We start from the raw sequence: 13,667 nt of genomic DNA on the forward strand, positions 1-13,667 counted from the left end.
CAGCCTATAGAGGTGCAGAGAAGGAGCTGCACTGTTTGCAGCTGTAGCATGAGTTCAGTAAGCAACATGCTTGGTCCCTAAGCTTCAATTGCAATGAAATCAGAAGCAATATCTGGAAGCCTCTAAATTAAGGACAAAATTTTGATTGTTATCTTTGAGTCTAGGAGGTGGAAATACGCACATAGTCCTAAGTCTTGATGTGCCACAAAACACACCAGATCCACAGGTAGTAAAATTCTACCACATGAAAACTCATTTCAGATCTTGGGAAACCTCTTGTACTATTCTTCCAAGAATATATTCATGCTAATTAATTTACTCCTGCTCTAAGCCATATTAGCTGCTAAAAAAGCCAGGGTAGGGTAGGGGATACCAAAGATTGTTTTATATAAGAAAAAAAAAAATTCATTTCCATTCCCCTTCTAACTAGAAACATCTGACCACTGTTGTCAAACTAGACTATATTTACTTCCAAGAAAAAGATCAAGTTAGGTCTTCACTGGCAGCATAAATGGTATCAGAAAAATGTATGAGTGACAAAATCAAAGTAAAACCTGAAAAGACACAAAGGGCTAGAATCAAAATGTTTGTCATTTCAGCCTTCAAAGTTTTTCCATTCTTTCTGCAGGTACCTCTCCATTCTCTCAGTATTTCACTACAATTGCTATTAAACTGGGATCTGTCCTTTTACATCTGATGTGAGAAGAGGTGCTCCAGGTCTAACGGGGAGCAGGCTGTAGTCCTGCCGCCTGCCTTGTTCACTATAGAAGAGTGGTAGCAAGACAGCTCACAAGAGACAATGCAATTCCAGCTGGGCACTGTACCCAGTGGGGCGCTAAGATGAAAATGCTAAAATAGCAGCCCAAAGTAGAGGAGTGAATGAAAACCCTGCTACTACCCTAGATAAATCAGGGGGTCTTCTCGGTTAGGAGGTGGAAGCCCAGTGCATGCAGGCATGTGCATAGCCATCAGAAACGAACATATGTCCTAAAAATAAATCCCCTCTCACCATTAAACTCAGGAAAAGTACTCATGTGTGTTGAATGCTTATTTGCATAATCTTAGCTGCATTTCTGTGCTGTGCATCAACTCTGGCCTGCACAGCAGGGGCGAGTCACTCGGACAAACCCCCTGACATTTTCCAACTCCTTTTAAGAGTCTGCACCCACGTAGGGACCGTGACAGCTGCCGGACTGACAACCCCGCAGCAGCATGTTGGAGCAGCTGCTGCACAGTGGGCAGTGCCCCTCGGCATCAGCCCGGTGCAAAGGGAGCACAGCAGGGGGGAGTCAGACTTAGAGCCGGTGCCTTTTTAGCTTCTCTGCTGAAAGGTGCCAAGTTTTCAGTGTTGATTAATTGTATTCAGGGTCTCCCCCCCGGGCAGGGGCAGGAGCCACCACCTCATGTCACCAGCTGGTGAGCAGGCACCACAGATTTGTACCAACAGTCAAGAAGTGCAAAGGCAGATCCTGCTCTTCACTGCATGGCTAGAGAAGAGCTCTGATCTGGAGAGCAGCCTCAGCCTGTCCCTTCAATCCAAGCAGTTCAGAGCCTCTTCTGAAGAGACAAATGTTGCATTTGCATTTCGCTTTCCCACGTTGGGTACTGGGAACATATCGCTGACAGCAATCATACAGGCTGTACATCACGCAGCGCTTCTGAGGTCTCCTTTTGTGTGTTCACAGTAAAAATACCATGAAAATCCATTGGCACAGGTCATCCTTCAAGTCATAGTGTTTGCTAAGTGAAGAGAAACATATGCAAGGCCTAATGTTGTATCATTCAGGGCAGCTCAGACTGCATGCTGGAAGCTTCCTCAGCACAGTAATTGCTAACACCTCAGGTTTTTTCACAAAGTGTTGAAACTTCAGTTTAAGTGAAACACATCTGCTAGTCAAGATATAAGCCGATTTTGAAAACACAGTATATATTACAGAGCCAGAATATACTGCCATTGTATCACTGCCCTTCTTTGAAAGGTGAGTAAAGGAAAGGGTCAGCCTTCTTGATCTAGCAAGCCAGCCACAAAGCAAAATCTCCATTTACCACTTACTAGTCTCCTACTGCTCACTCAGCCTTCCCCAGCCGTGACCTCATCCTCAAACACCTCCATGTCTAAGAGCCTGCATCCATTCCTAAACCTCTCTGCATCTGAGGGCCTGGAGGACCCCAGCCCTGCCACAGTTCTTACCCGAGGTGCTGCCTGTCCCTCCAAAAGCAGGCAGAGGTGCCATGCTTTGCTCCCTCACACAGAAGGAAACTCCTGTGCTGTGCAGAAGAGCTGACCTTCAATGATTTGCAATCCCCAGGAAGCCCAGAAGCAGCTTCTTACTCACCTTTGCATTGGATGCCATTAAAAATAGTCATGGACTGTAATTTCTTTATGAATGCAAAGGCTTGATTCTCTCCATCTTTTAATTTGCCTCAGAAACCATCCCATCACTTTGAAAGCTAACAGGGAAACTATGAAACAGTACAAATATCACACATTTCCAAATATCACCTGTGAGCAGCTAGGTGGAAAGGAATAGAGCAAATGAGATCTCCTGGGCCTGGGAACTTGTATCTGGAGAGCAAACCAAACAAGCTGCTTCCCAAAGGGCCCTTTGCATGCAAGTTTGAAAGGATGAGGCTGAAAATCAGCATAGGCAAAGGAATCTTTTTTTCAGAGTAGTCCTTCAGTTGTGGAAGAGTAAAGATACACTTTCAGAAGTACTGTTGTGGCTTAATCTTCCTAAATACCATTTCACAGGAGGCCAGCGCCCTGCATTTTTAAGACGACTTCATAGACTGTTTATCTTAATATAATCTCCCACAAACATTTATAGGGAGAGTTTTATTTAATGCAGCCTGTGATCTGCATAAACACATTGATATTAGGATAACCAAGCTCTGTACTGAACTCGAAGTCATGTGGGAGCTTTATTTGGGATATTAAAGTAGCACAGTTCAATATATTATTTTATTTGCAGTAGACTGCTGGGAATTAGAGGTTAGTCATATGGGGATTTTAGCTGTTGTGTAGTTACGAGAGGCTGACTCAATGGTTTTCCTGTTGTAAAATGTCATCCAACTGTCTTGTTACTTCTAATTACAGGATTAAAAAGTTAAAAACTTAAATCCCCAAAGAAAGGCTTGAATTTTGGGGTGGGACGGCAAGAGAAAAGCACAGAAGAAGACTAGAAAGATATCTGCAATCACAAATCCACACTCTTCTCACAAGTAACTAGAAAAACATCACTAGTGCTTCCAAATTTAATTTTCTTTCTATGACCCTATGTCAGATTCAGTCAGTTTACAGATTGATTTTGTATTATTAATTGTCAGCCTTGAAAACTCCACTTGGGATCCACAAATCAAGTTGTGTCTCTTTATGCCTCCTAAATCACTGTAATGAAGATTCTGCCCTTTATAATTTACCTGTCGGTGCATTGGAGATCCAGACCTGAATCCATCTTACTCATCCCTGCAGTGCCTGTGCATGCTGGATCTTTTCTGAAGAAGTGCTGTTTTTTCCATGTTGAGGAGACTAAGACAGACATTTCACAAGCAGCCTCACTTTTTTTTCTCTGCTCTCTGCAAACAGCCTCTATATGTTGCACGCATATTGCTGCGATGCTCAGAGAATCGTGAAAGATAGGTCTTAAAATACTGGATAAGATACACAAAGTGAAGGATCAGATGTGATTATCCACTGCTTTGCCTTGATCTATATGTTGACTATCTTAGTAAGCAGAATATGTGGAGGATGAAAACCAAAGGATTGGGAAAACTTGACCACCACAGAAGAGTTTCAGTTTACCCTGCATTCGCTAGGTTTTATTTCCTGTGCACGCAGGAATTCAGGTTTCTGTGATATCCAAATTCTTTCGCCACAAGTCTCAGTAACTACTATTGGTTACTAGTAGAGAGCACTTGCCATATTAGAAGTCCATCTTTCCTAATATTCTAGACTTGATATTGATTTCATTTACACAAACATACTGTCTATTTAAGCTTGTACTTTTAGGAAAGTGATAGTGATTTACATTAGGAAGTGTCACTTGCTAGATTCACATATGGCAATTGCATGGTGAGTTGAAAAAGAAGCAATCAAGGGCTGTGTGTAGGAGTTCCTGATTTGTGCCTCAGAGTTACTGCTTCTCTGCCAGGTATAAAGGCATAGACAGAACAAACTCTTCTAGCAAAAATAACACTGTTTTTGACTGCTCGCACATAACTAAGATCATGGATCAGATTTCCTGTGTCACTCATGCTATCTTATTAGTCAGTTCTAGAGTCTGTATTGAATCCTATGTTTTACTGCCTGTGGTCCAGTTTCTGCTAATCATTCAGATAGGCCAAAATTACCTGATCCCAGAACCTTCGTATTTACTCCCCCAAACACGGAATCAACTCCAAAACCCATATATCAAACATAAACTTAAAATTTTCTCAAACAACTTCACAGGATGGAAAATCGACAATAAGTTCATGATTTTCACTCCATTCATTCATCAAATTCTTGGGATGGTGAAGCCAGAAAGAAGAAAATCACTATGTAGTCTTTAAAAAAATGCCAAAGAAAACTACAACCTGTTAAGAAAAGTTGGCTATGTGGTCCGTTCTCTATGAAACCAAGACTTTCCTTGCAAAAATACATTTTTCCTCAGCAGTTGCTTGAAAGACAACCTTTTACAGGATATTTAAACAGTTGCAGAACTGAAGCATCATGTAGGTTGTGATCTTGCCCTTATTTACAGGGGTCCAAAATAGCCGCTGTAATCGACTAAGCAACTGATTAAGCAGAGCAATCCTGATGTAACTTTAATCTTGGGAATTCCCTAAGCACCTGAATGTGGGATGCATGGAAGGTATGTCAGGATAGGCATCAATCTCTGTCACACCACAGTATTTTCATGCAGTCTTTTCAAACAAGTATGGTTGTGATGTTATTCTCCCTCTGTGAGACTGAGCGAGTAAATACACCTCACAGCCAGTAGCGTTTTGTGTATTTCTCCCTTGTTCTTCAAAGTTTTAGGTTAAGAACATACACTGTGTAAAATGGTAGTTTTGCTGTCACAGGTAGAGACAGCTTCGTACCTAGAATAATCTAGTGGGTTACCCAGTGATGCCAGCAACTACTCCTAAAAGGACAAAGGATGATACTCTCTTATTCTGCCTTTGAGAGGAATAACCCATCCTTACTTTCCTGATTTACACCTACTAAAACCCTAAATCATTGCTGAACTACTGTCAAGGTAATTACCTTCATCCATGTCATCATTTTAACTCCTTTTAAACATTTGGTCTTGCCCACAGTCTGTGGCAATGGGTTCCACTGCTTGTCAAGCACTGTGGGAAGAGTTCTTCCTTGAAGACCTTTAAAGCTGTTTCCCCAGTGAATTTCACCAGGTTTTATTGCATTATGGCAGCCCAGAGCAGTTCATTACTCACTTTCTCCATGCTATTCACAACTGACATCTATGGCACCCCTCAACTGCCTTCCCACAGTCACGTTTTTTCCCTTGACTGAAGAATGTTATTTAATCCCATGATATATAAGCTACAGCATCTATCCTCCTCCTTGCCCTTTTCTGAACATTTTCCAGTCCTACTGCATCCTATTTGAGATGGTGTGATCAGAACTGCATAGATTTATATAGGGACATAATGATATTAGATCGCCGTTCCTTTTCTGGTCATGTCTAGCCTTTCATCATGAGGTCACGAGGGAACGGAAACAATAACTTTTATAATGCAGAAGCAGTATCTTCTGTGCCCCAGCTGAAACAGCTTTGGTTACAGGGGATCCAGGCTCAGATGGATGAGAGGATGCCACCAATAAAAGCAAAAAAAGAGAAAGAAAATGGGGCAGTCAGGTTAAAATTTATTTTAAAAGAGGAGCGAGTGAGATAATAAAAAGAAAAATGTATGCAAGCTTTCCAGCACAGTGTTTTGGAGGGGTGGAAAAAAAACCTAATATTTTATTTTCAAGCTGTGGTTTGAAAAAGTGTCAGAGGAAACCATACCAGAAATTTAGGATATGTCTATGCTGCACAATGCTAATTTACCCAGCTGAGCTCTGTGCTAATGCAGCTATATTGCTTACAGTACTTACTGCTAACTAGTTTAGAGCTCTCTCTGAAATCTCTTCACCAAATTGCACTGTGCAATGGAGAGATACTTTTTTTAGTCTTCAGCACTGTAGGACACCTTGAAAAGACATGTATCACACTATCTCCTTTATACGAGAACAGTGGCTGTGGTACTCCTGCAGACGTAGCATGTTAAATATACCTCACAAAAAGACCCCAACCAGGACAACCTATGCAGTTTAAATGTGCATAGATTAATATGGCTACAAATTTGTGCTCTCAGGCACAAAACTACACCCAGGTATATGGGTGTCCTGCAGCAGTAGGGCCTAAAATTTGTAAACCCCTCATGCAATGAAAACTAGCTCTTCAGCAGAGCCTGTGTGTGATATTATGCTATAGGACGATGATGTCAAACACAAATGGGTGTTGTATCTTGAACACAGCACCTACCACACACTTGAATGTGTCTTACTGTACACGGGCTCAAAATGTAAAAGCTGTACCGTGTCTTGCTAACTGTGTTAGCTCTGATCTAATGAGAAAAGTTATTTGTGCCCATAACAGGGCAACATCAACCTGTGCAGAGGGTTGGTGCTCATTGAGGGCCAAAGTCTTCCCCTGGAAAAGGGTCCCACATTGTGATAGCCCTGTTGCTGCTTTTCCTAAAGCCTTTAGCCACAAGGAAGCCTGTAGGGGCATCCCCACCTGCCTTGTGCTGTCTGGTATGACCCCAAATCTGCAAAGAATAGAAAACCTCAGTTTGCTGAGCCCCCTGCGAGAGCATGCAATGACACTCAGCTCTGAGCAGTGCCTGGAGGAAACGGACCCAAACATTTCTGAGTAGCTCTTCACTGAAACAGGCACAGAATAATCACACTTCCTGGACATGGGGGTAGCTATCTTCACAAGTTGGTCTGGGAGAAACACAGTATTAAATTAACAGCTGCCCATGACACACATAACTGACATGATGGCTGGTGTATTCTTGGCCTGATTCCTGTCTGTCAGCTCCCTTTAGTAAATTCTGTCCTTAGCTAATTTTAACCAAATTTGAAAGAAGGGCTGGAGTCTCACAGATAATTATATTTTTATAAGTTTCAGGGATCTGGCAGCTGGAGAAGGAAGAAAGACCAAAATTAGTGCTTTCCATTAAGGGAAAGCAGACAAAACTCAGCCACTATATATTTCAAGCAAGCCTGAGACAGCCAAACCCATACGTATTCGGTGGCAGACTAGCATCACTGGTGTTTGCTCTTGCCAGAGCTGGAAATTTTGCACTGGTGTACAGTTTAGGACACAAACGCACAGACATCCAGTTTAATTGGTTCTGCTAGTCTCGTAACAGTTTCTATTATTTTGTAAAGTTACTGGTAATAGCAGAGCATCCACGGAATAAGGATGATCTGTGAAGGAGCGGTCAAAAATATGTATTTTATTGTAGGGAAAAGTAATGACGACATCTCAGCTATGACTTTTATTCTCCGTGAGCAGTGTGTTTTTCAACTTTTTATCCTAAAAGTTGTTAGAAAGTAAGATTGGGCAGTGAATTTTGCCATTATTAGAAAAAGAATTCAAAGCATGTCAGGCCAATCTTCTGTTATGTGTCAAATTAAGTAAAATTGTGTATTGCCTTTAATTTAAAAAGAAAAACAATTCTTGAGAAATAAAAACGTCATTGTTCAAGGAAGAGCAGTAAAGTATGAATGTTTCTCCATCAGCTGACTGTCTCTGTAAATGAGCAAGAACACTGAAGTCAATAAATTGCCATTACCCAAGCTTCATAAATCCTCAGTGGTTGGATCTTACCACATAGTTTAAGTTACAAGACCTGAGAAGAGGCTAAGAAAGATTCATTTGGTGTATTTATAGGCAGAGATGAGGTCTTCAAACTTTATCAATGTTACTTGCAGTGTCAACATGGAAAAAGTTACTCATTGTGGAAATTGCTGCTTCTAAAACACAGCTCTCTGCATGTGAAGACATAAATAAAGGCCAGTAGAATGAGAGGTTTTACCTGCCCATTATCAAGTGCAACTTTGCTAGCAGATTATCTGCAAAAGGTAATAAAAAAGGCAATACAAAATTAAGTTAAAAGTAGGGCCAGCATGGATACAAATAGCAAATACACCTGAAACTTGGAGCTCAGTGTAAAAAGTGGGAGTGTTGTCAAAACAGGAGGAAAATACGACCATGTACGCACTAAGTTGCATGAGTCTTACAGGGAGCTACGTAAGGATCAGTGACCGTGGATGGATTTCTCCCATAAGGATTTGTCCCCTACATGGAACAACATGTAGAACTGTGAAGGATATGTAACAGCACAGTTTGAAATGGGAAGATCAGAAAATCAGAAAAAAAACAAAGTCTCCACTACAAAATTAAATGACTGCTGAAGAGTACTTTGTGCCTTGTGGAAAACAAGTCTAAGCTTGACTGCAGTGTTCTGTGACTAGAGTGTGGGGGGAACGTCTACATTTGAGTACAGCATCCTGAAAAAAATCTGCCAGTCTAGGTCTTGTTAATTATCAATGCAATTTGGTACCTAAATTTGGAGCCTGTGTCATTTGTACACTTCTGATGATTTTTACTCCATTTGAGTGAAGTAAACTCAGCAGGCTAGGGACTGTCTTACATGTTTATCTCCTTAGCTGATTCCAAAACACAAACAATAGCTCTCCATCCATTTCTAGAAGAACAAAAAGAGAGATCTCTATGGCAATAGACGAATGAAAGAAAGCCACCATGACTGAGCTCAGAGCCAGACCGGAAGGGGACAAGGGCTGTAGGAAAGCTGTTAATTAAATATTGCTTCTACTATTAATAGGCTGGTGGAGGCATCATTATCAAAAGGAAATGTGCATCAGTTCCAACATGCTGTTTCTTGTACTTACTCAATTTACAAGGAAGCCATTTGAGTATGTCAGATTAAGATTACTGTTATTTGCTGTCATGGGGAGTCCTTGAAAGCAACCTATGAGCTTAACAATACATGGTATATGAAAGCATTCAGAGCACAGCTTTTACTGTTCCCATGCCTTTGAACTGCACTTGGTGACCTTGACTATTCTGAGCAGGAATACAGGAGGGCTGTATTAAGAAGGAATTATTAAATATTGATTTATGGTATCAAGATAGGTGCCAGAAATTCACCTATCCAGTCAAAGCTGACCCAGAAAGGGTGACTTCATCAAGTTCAGGTCCATAGAAAAGGGCACAAGGAAAAGTTTCTTGCTTCTTTGTCCATCTTACAAAAAAACCTGGGTGGTCTTTGTCAGTGTTTGGAGCAGATGCTTCAAAAAACCTTCTCTAACTGCTGTTAGCTCAGGCACAGCTAGCCACACCGTTCTTCTACACTCCCATCACACATCCATATGCTCATGAAAACTCAAGAAAACAGCCCTAATACTGAGACCACAAAAAGTTTGGCAAAGGGGACTTTGCAACTGCTTCTGCAGTGCTCAGGAACTGCGCTGATCCAGAACCTGGCAGTTGTGTGGCTTCCCACAGAGCTCAGGCCATAATCTTTCAACCAGAAACTCCTGGGTCAAACTCAGTAACTTGTGGCATCTTTCTGCTAAACTGGCACATGCTGCAATGTTCCCAGCTCACAGCAGCTTCTGAAAGAAGGTGCAAAATTAACATAACATTGGATGAGGTCTCCAACAGAAATCTTGAACTTTGGTACTTTACTGACTGCTAACAATAGAGTGCCCTTCAGCAACTGTTTCTCTCATTCACACCAAAATAACAAAAAGCCCCCCATGTTCAGCTCTGGATTTTAAGGCCAGCGTGACTTTGTCCAGAACTGTATGAATTCCAGGGCTGAAGGCAATGAGAGTGCCAGCACTTGGGATTGCACTGAAGCTCAGCTGCAACTTGAACTAGGATACAGTCTTTCTGGCACCTCTAGTGCTACTGGATTCACTTTACAAAGGGAAAGCTGGAGGACGTTTTAATGACTTCCTCAAGCTGTAGTCAGGTTGCTCACAGTTCTCTGCTGACCATGCAACATACTCCTTGGAACTAGGGCTTCAGCTTACTGATGGTTTTTTTCTGAAAATTTGCAGGAACTGACCACTTTGAAAGAGTCTTAGCCCAAAGAGGTTGCGCAGGCTTTGCCCTCAGAGGTTTTAAGGATCTAACTAAGTAGTCCCAAGTAACCTGGTCTAACCTCACTGCCTATCCTACTTTGAGTAAGAGGTGGGACTACAGACTTTACAAGATTAAATCCAACCTGAATTATCCTATGATCCTGTGAAAATGTGGAAGACTTGTGGATAAACAGTCTTCTATTCTTTTTTTCTCCTATGGAATAAAAGATGAGATTTTTTCCAAAACTTAAAGAAAAATTTCTATTTATTTGCCCCATGTCCTGTTCAGATACTTTGGTACAGACTAAGCAGTATTTGGCCAATCCAAAGCATGGATCTGCATTTCAACCTTGAGACTGAAGCCAAGTTCTCTGTTTCATTTTAAATGTTGACATAGTGGTTTTCTGCAGTCTGTTTAAGCCTGGTAGCCTGAAACTTTCTGGGGGGAAGAAGGGGAGGAAGAGGAGAGAGTTGAATGATATCTGATGGTGAAAAGAGAGAAGAACCCTCACCTCACAAGTCCCTTAGTAAGACTTGTCAGAGGAAACAGCTTTCCGTAAGGAAAGCATAGGAAATAACTGGAAAGCACTGGGCTGAAGCAGGCTTAATTTTCATGTGTATTTTCTACCATTTCAGGCTCTTTGTTAAAGCAAATGTTTTCAGCTGGAAATGGGTCTAACAGCCGTTTTGCCATACAGGAGAATGCAAAGTTCAGTGAAGAGTGGCAGCCTGCAAAGTTGTGGCAAAGCTGCTCATGGAACACAGAAATGCTTGCTTGGAAGTCTTTCTGGTGCATTACAGAGGCAATACAGATTGTGTAAGACACTTGCTCAAATTCTTGCACAAAATCGTGGAACCACAGAATAACTTAAGTACAAAAGGACCTCTAGAGGTCACCTGGTTCTACTTCCAAAGTTGAATACCTCTGAAGAGGAGATCCCACAGTGTTTCTGGGCAGCTTCCTCCAGTGTTTGACTACCTTGTTTATAAAGATTTTCTTCCTTATATCTAGCTCAAATTTCTTATGCTGTGACTTGTGTTCGTTGCCTCTTGCCCTTCCTCTGCTTTTCCTTGTATGTCATGATCCAGCCCCCTAACATGTCTTAGTAGACTCACTCCAACTTGCCAATATCCTTCCTGTGCTAGGGACTCAGAACTGGGCACAGAGCACCAGACATGGCCACACAGCAAGTGCCACAAGAAGGAAGATAACCGCCTCCCTTGACCTGATGGACAAGATCCTGCTAACGCAGCTCAGTCCACAGTTGGTCTTCAGTATCACCAGACGCAGGGCTGCAGAGATGAAAGTAGACAAGCAGTCTGTATGTGTTGGTAACAGGAAAAGAATCGGAGGGATTCCCCCCATCCATGTTTCTTTGAGGTTCTTACTGGCACCCCTGCCTGCCCAACCACTGTCCTGGAAACAGCCAAGAACAGTGGGAGGGCTCAAGCCAATTTACACTAATATCTGGAGCACATTTTATGGCTCTGGTTATTTTATGCTCTTCAGGCTTCCTTAAGAGATGGACAAGAAAAGACATCAGGTGGCAGATGGACTGATAGAGCACACAGCATCCATGTCTGGGGAGAAAACTGAGTAATGGAGGACATGGACAGATGCAGCATCTACTTTTTAAGTAAAAAAGTAAAATCTACTATATTTACTCTTTTGTGCAATATCTGGACTGACTTAGCTCATGGCTGAAGTACTGTAAAATCATAGTGTGAAAACTGGGAAATGTCAGCTGTGCTACTGAGAAAACCTACCCTAAGTCAAAATTTAGATACTCTGCCTCAAATAGTAATCTCCACTGTAACTGCCCTCCCTACACCAAGTTTCTCTAGAATTATATTACTTCTTTCTTCTCCTAGAGCATAATAACAAGTTCATTCACTTGCTTTCCACTTTAGAAACCAACAAAGCGTTATTAAAAATGACCATATTTGTTCCTTCTTCAGGTAGAGTTTCTGTCACTTGCATTTGTAGTAAGTCATGTTTTGCCCTATGACTAGTCCTGTTTATTTCTGGGATGACAGAAGTGGCAAATTTTGGCCCATAATATCTGTGTGTATCAGAAACAGAGAGTGGAAGAGAGACAGTGAGAAGTGATTAGAGTACCATGTATTCTCAGTAACCACCCACATATGCCTGCACCCCCACAGAAAAGAAGTATCACTCTACAAAAAGTTATTAATTATATTTTAAAGATCTACAGGTTTTGGAAGATCTGGCTTCAGAATCAGCCTCATCATAACCAGTCAAATCCAGTTATATTAAAAAAAAAAAAAATCATCTAAAAAGCCCAATGAAGACTATGATGCCCTCACACTTTTTTCTACACTGCCTGCTTTTATTGTATTTCATGAATATTGGCATCAAGTTCCCGTACACTAACTTCCAAATTATCTTCTCCTTTTACAAGCTGGCCTGCTTTTCAGCAGTTTTCAGTGACCACTCTTGTATCACAGAGTTGCAGCCCAGAAAACCATGACGACCTTAGTAAGGTTTAAAGAAGAAATAAACAAAACAAAGAACGAACAAAACCCTTTCAAAACCTACTCGAAAGTAGAGATGAAGCACACAGGGGTTTAAAGCTGTCATATATTAGTGAAGCAGACATATTAGTGAAGCTTTTGACAGACAGAGATTAAAGTTTCCAGTCACAAAATGTCCACCCCAGCCTAACCCTACTTCTACAGCAAAGATCACACTGTCCTCACTGGGTTTGGGCCCTTTCTGGGGGAGCCAGCCCCAGAAGACAAAGGACAGCTGTGATATTATACCTAAGATAACCAGACCTCTCCTGTATGTGCTTTCCAAAACTATGTCAAAACATGCAGTAAGAGAAAACGTAACATGCATATTTATATATATGTATATATCTCCACATACAGACAGACACAGGCAGACTTGATTAGCACAGTTGGTGGAGTGTCTATGCTATAGAGACTTGACAGAAACTTAAAAACAAAGCAAAAAATACCCCCAAGTAAAAACCCCACAGATCAGTAAGATTAAAGCTCATTCCAGGTAGCTTGGTGATGAGGGCCAGCTCACGTAGCATGAGTTCACACCAGACCACTTTGAAGAGCATGACTAGACAGTCACTAGCACAAAACTCCTGCTCGATCCCAAAAATCCTGCAGACTGGGGAACACTATGCAGAGTCCACATCTGCCCAGTTTCCAGATCCTGTCTGTTCTGCATGGTGTATGACAAGAACTTCACACATAGCAGGGCACCCAATCAAGTTTGCAGGACTTTATTACCTGCAGCACAGCATGGGATAGCCTGTTGATTAAGTACACGCCGTGCCAGACAAACTGCAGTATCAAGAGCTGTGTGAACTGTGTAACACAGACCAAACTGAGATGGAGAAGTGAGAAGAGGAGCCTATCTCATCTTCTGCCTTCAGAAGAGTTGTGGAGCCCACTTCCAAACTGCCAACTTTTCTCCTCTGCGTATTGAGATGACCCTCTACTTTCCACACAGCTA

This window comes from Nestor notabilis, unplaced genomic scaffold (genome assembly GCF_000696875.1).
Source record: "Nestor notabilis isolate BGI_N333 unplaced genomic scaffold, ASM69687v1 scaffold4912, whole genome shotgun sequence".
NCBI classification, from domain to species: Eukaryota; Metazoa; Chordata; class Aves; order Psittaciformes; family Psittacidae; genus Nestor; species Nestor notabilis.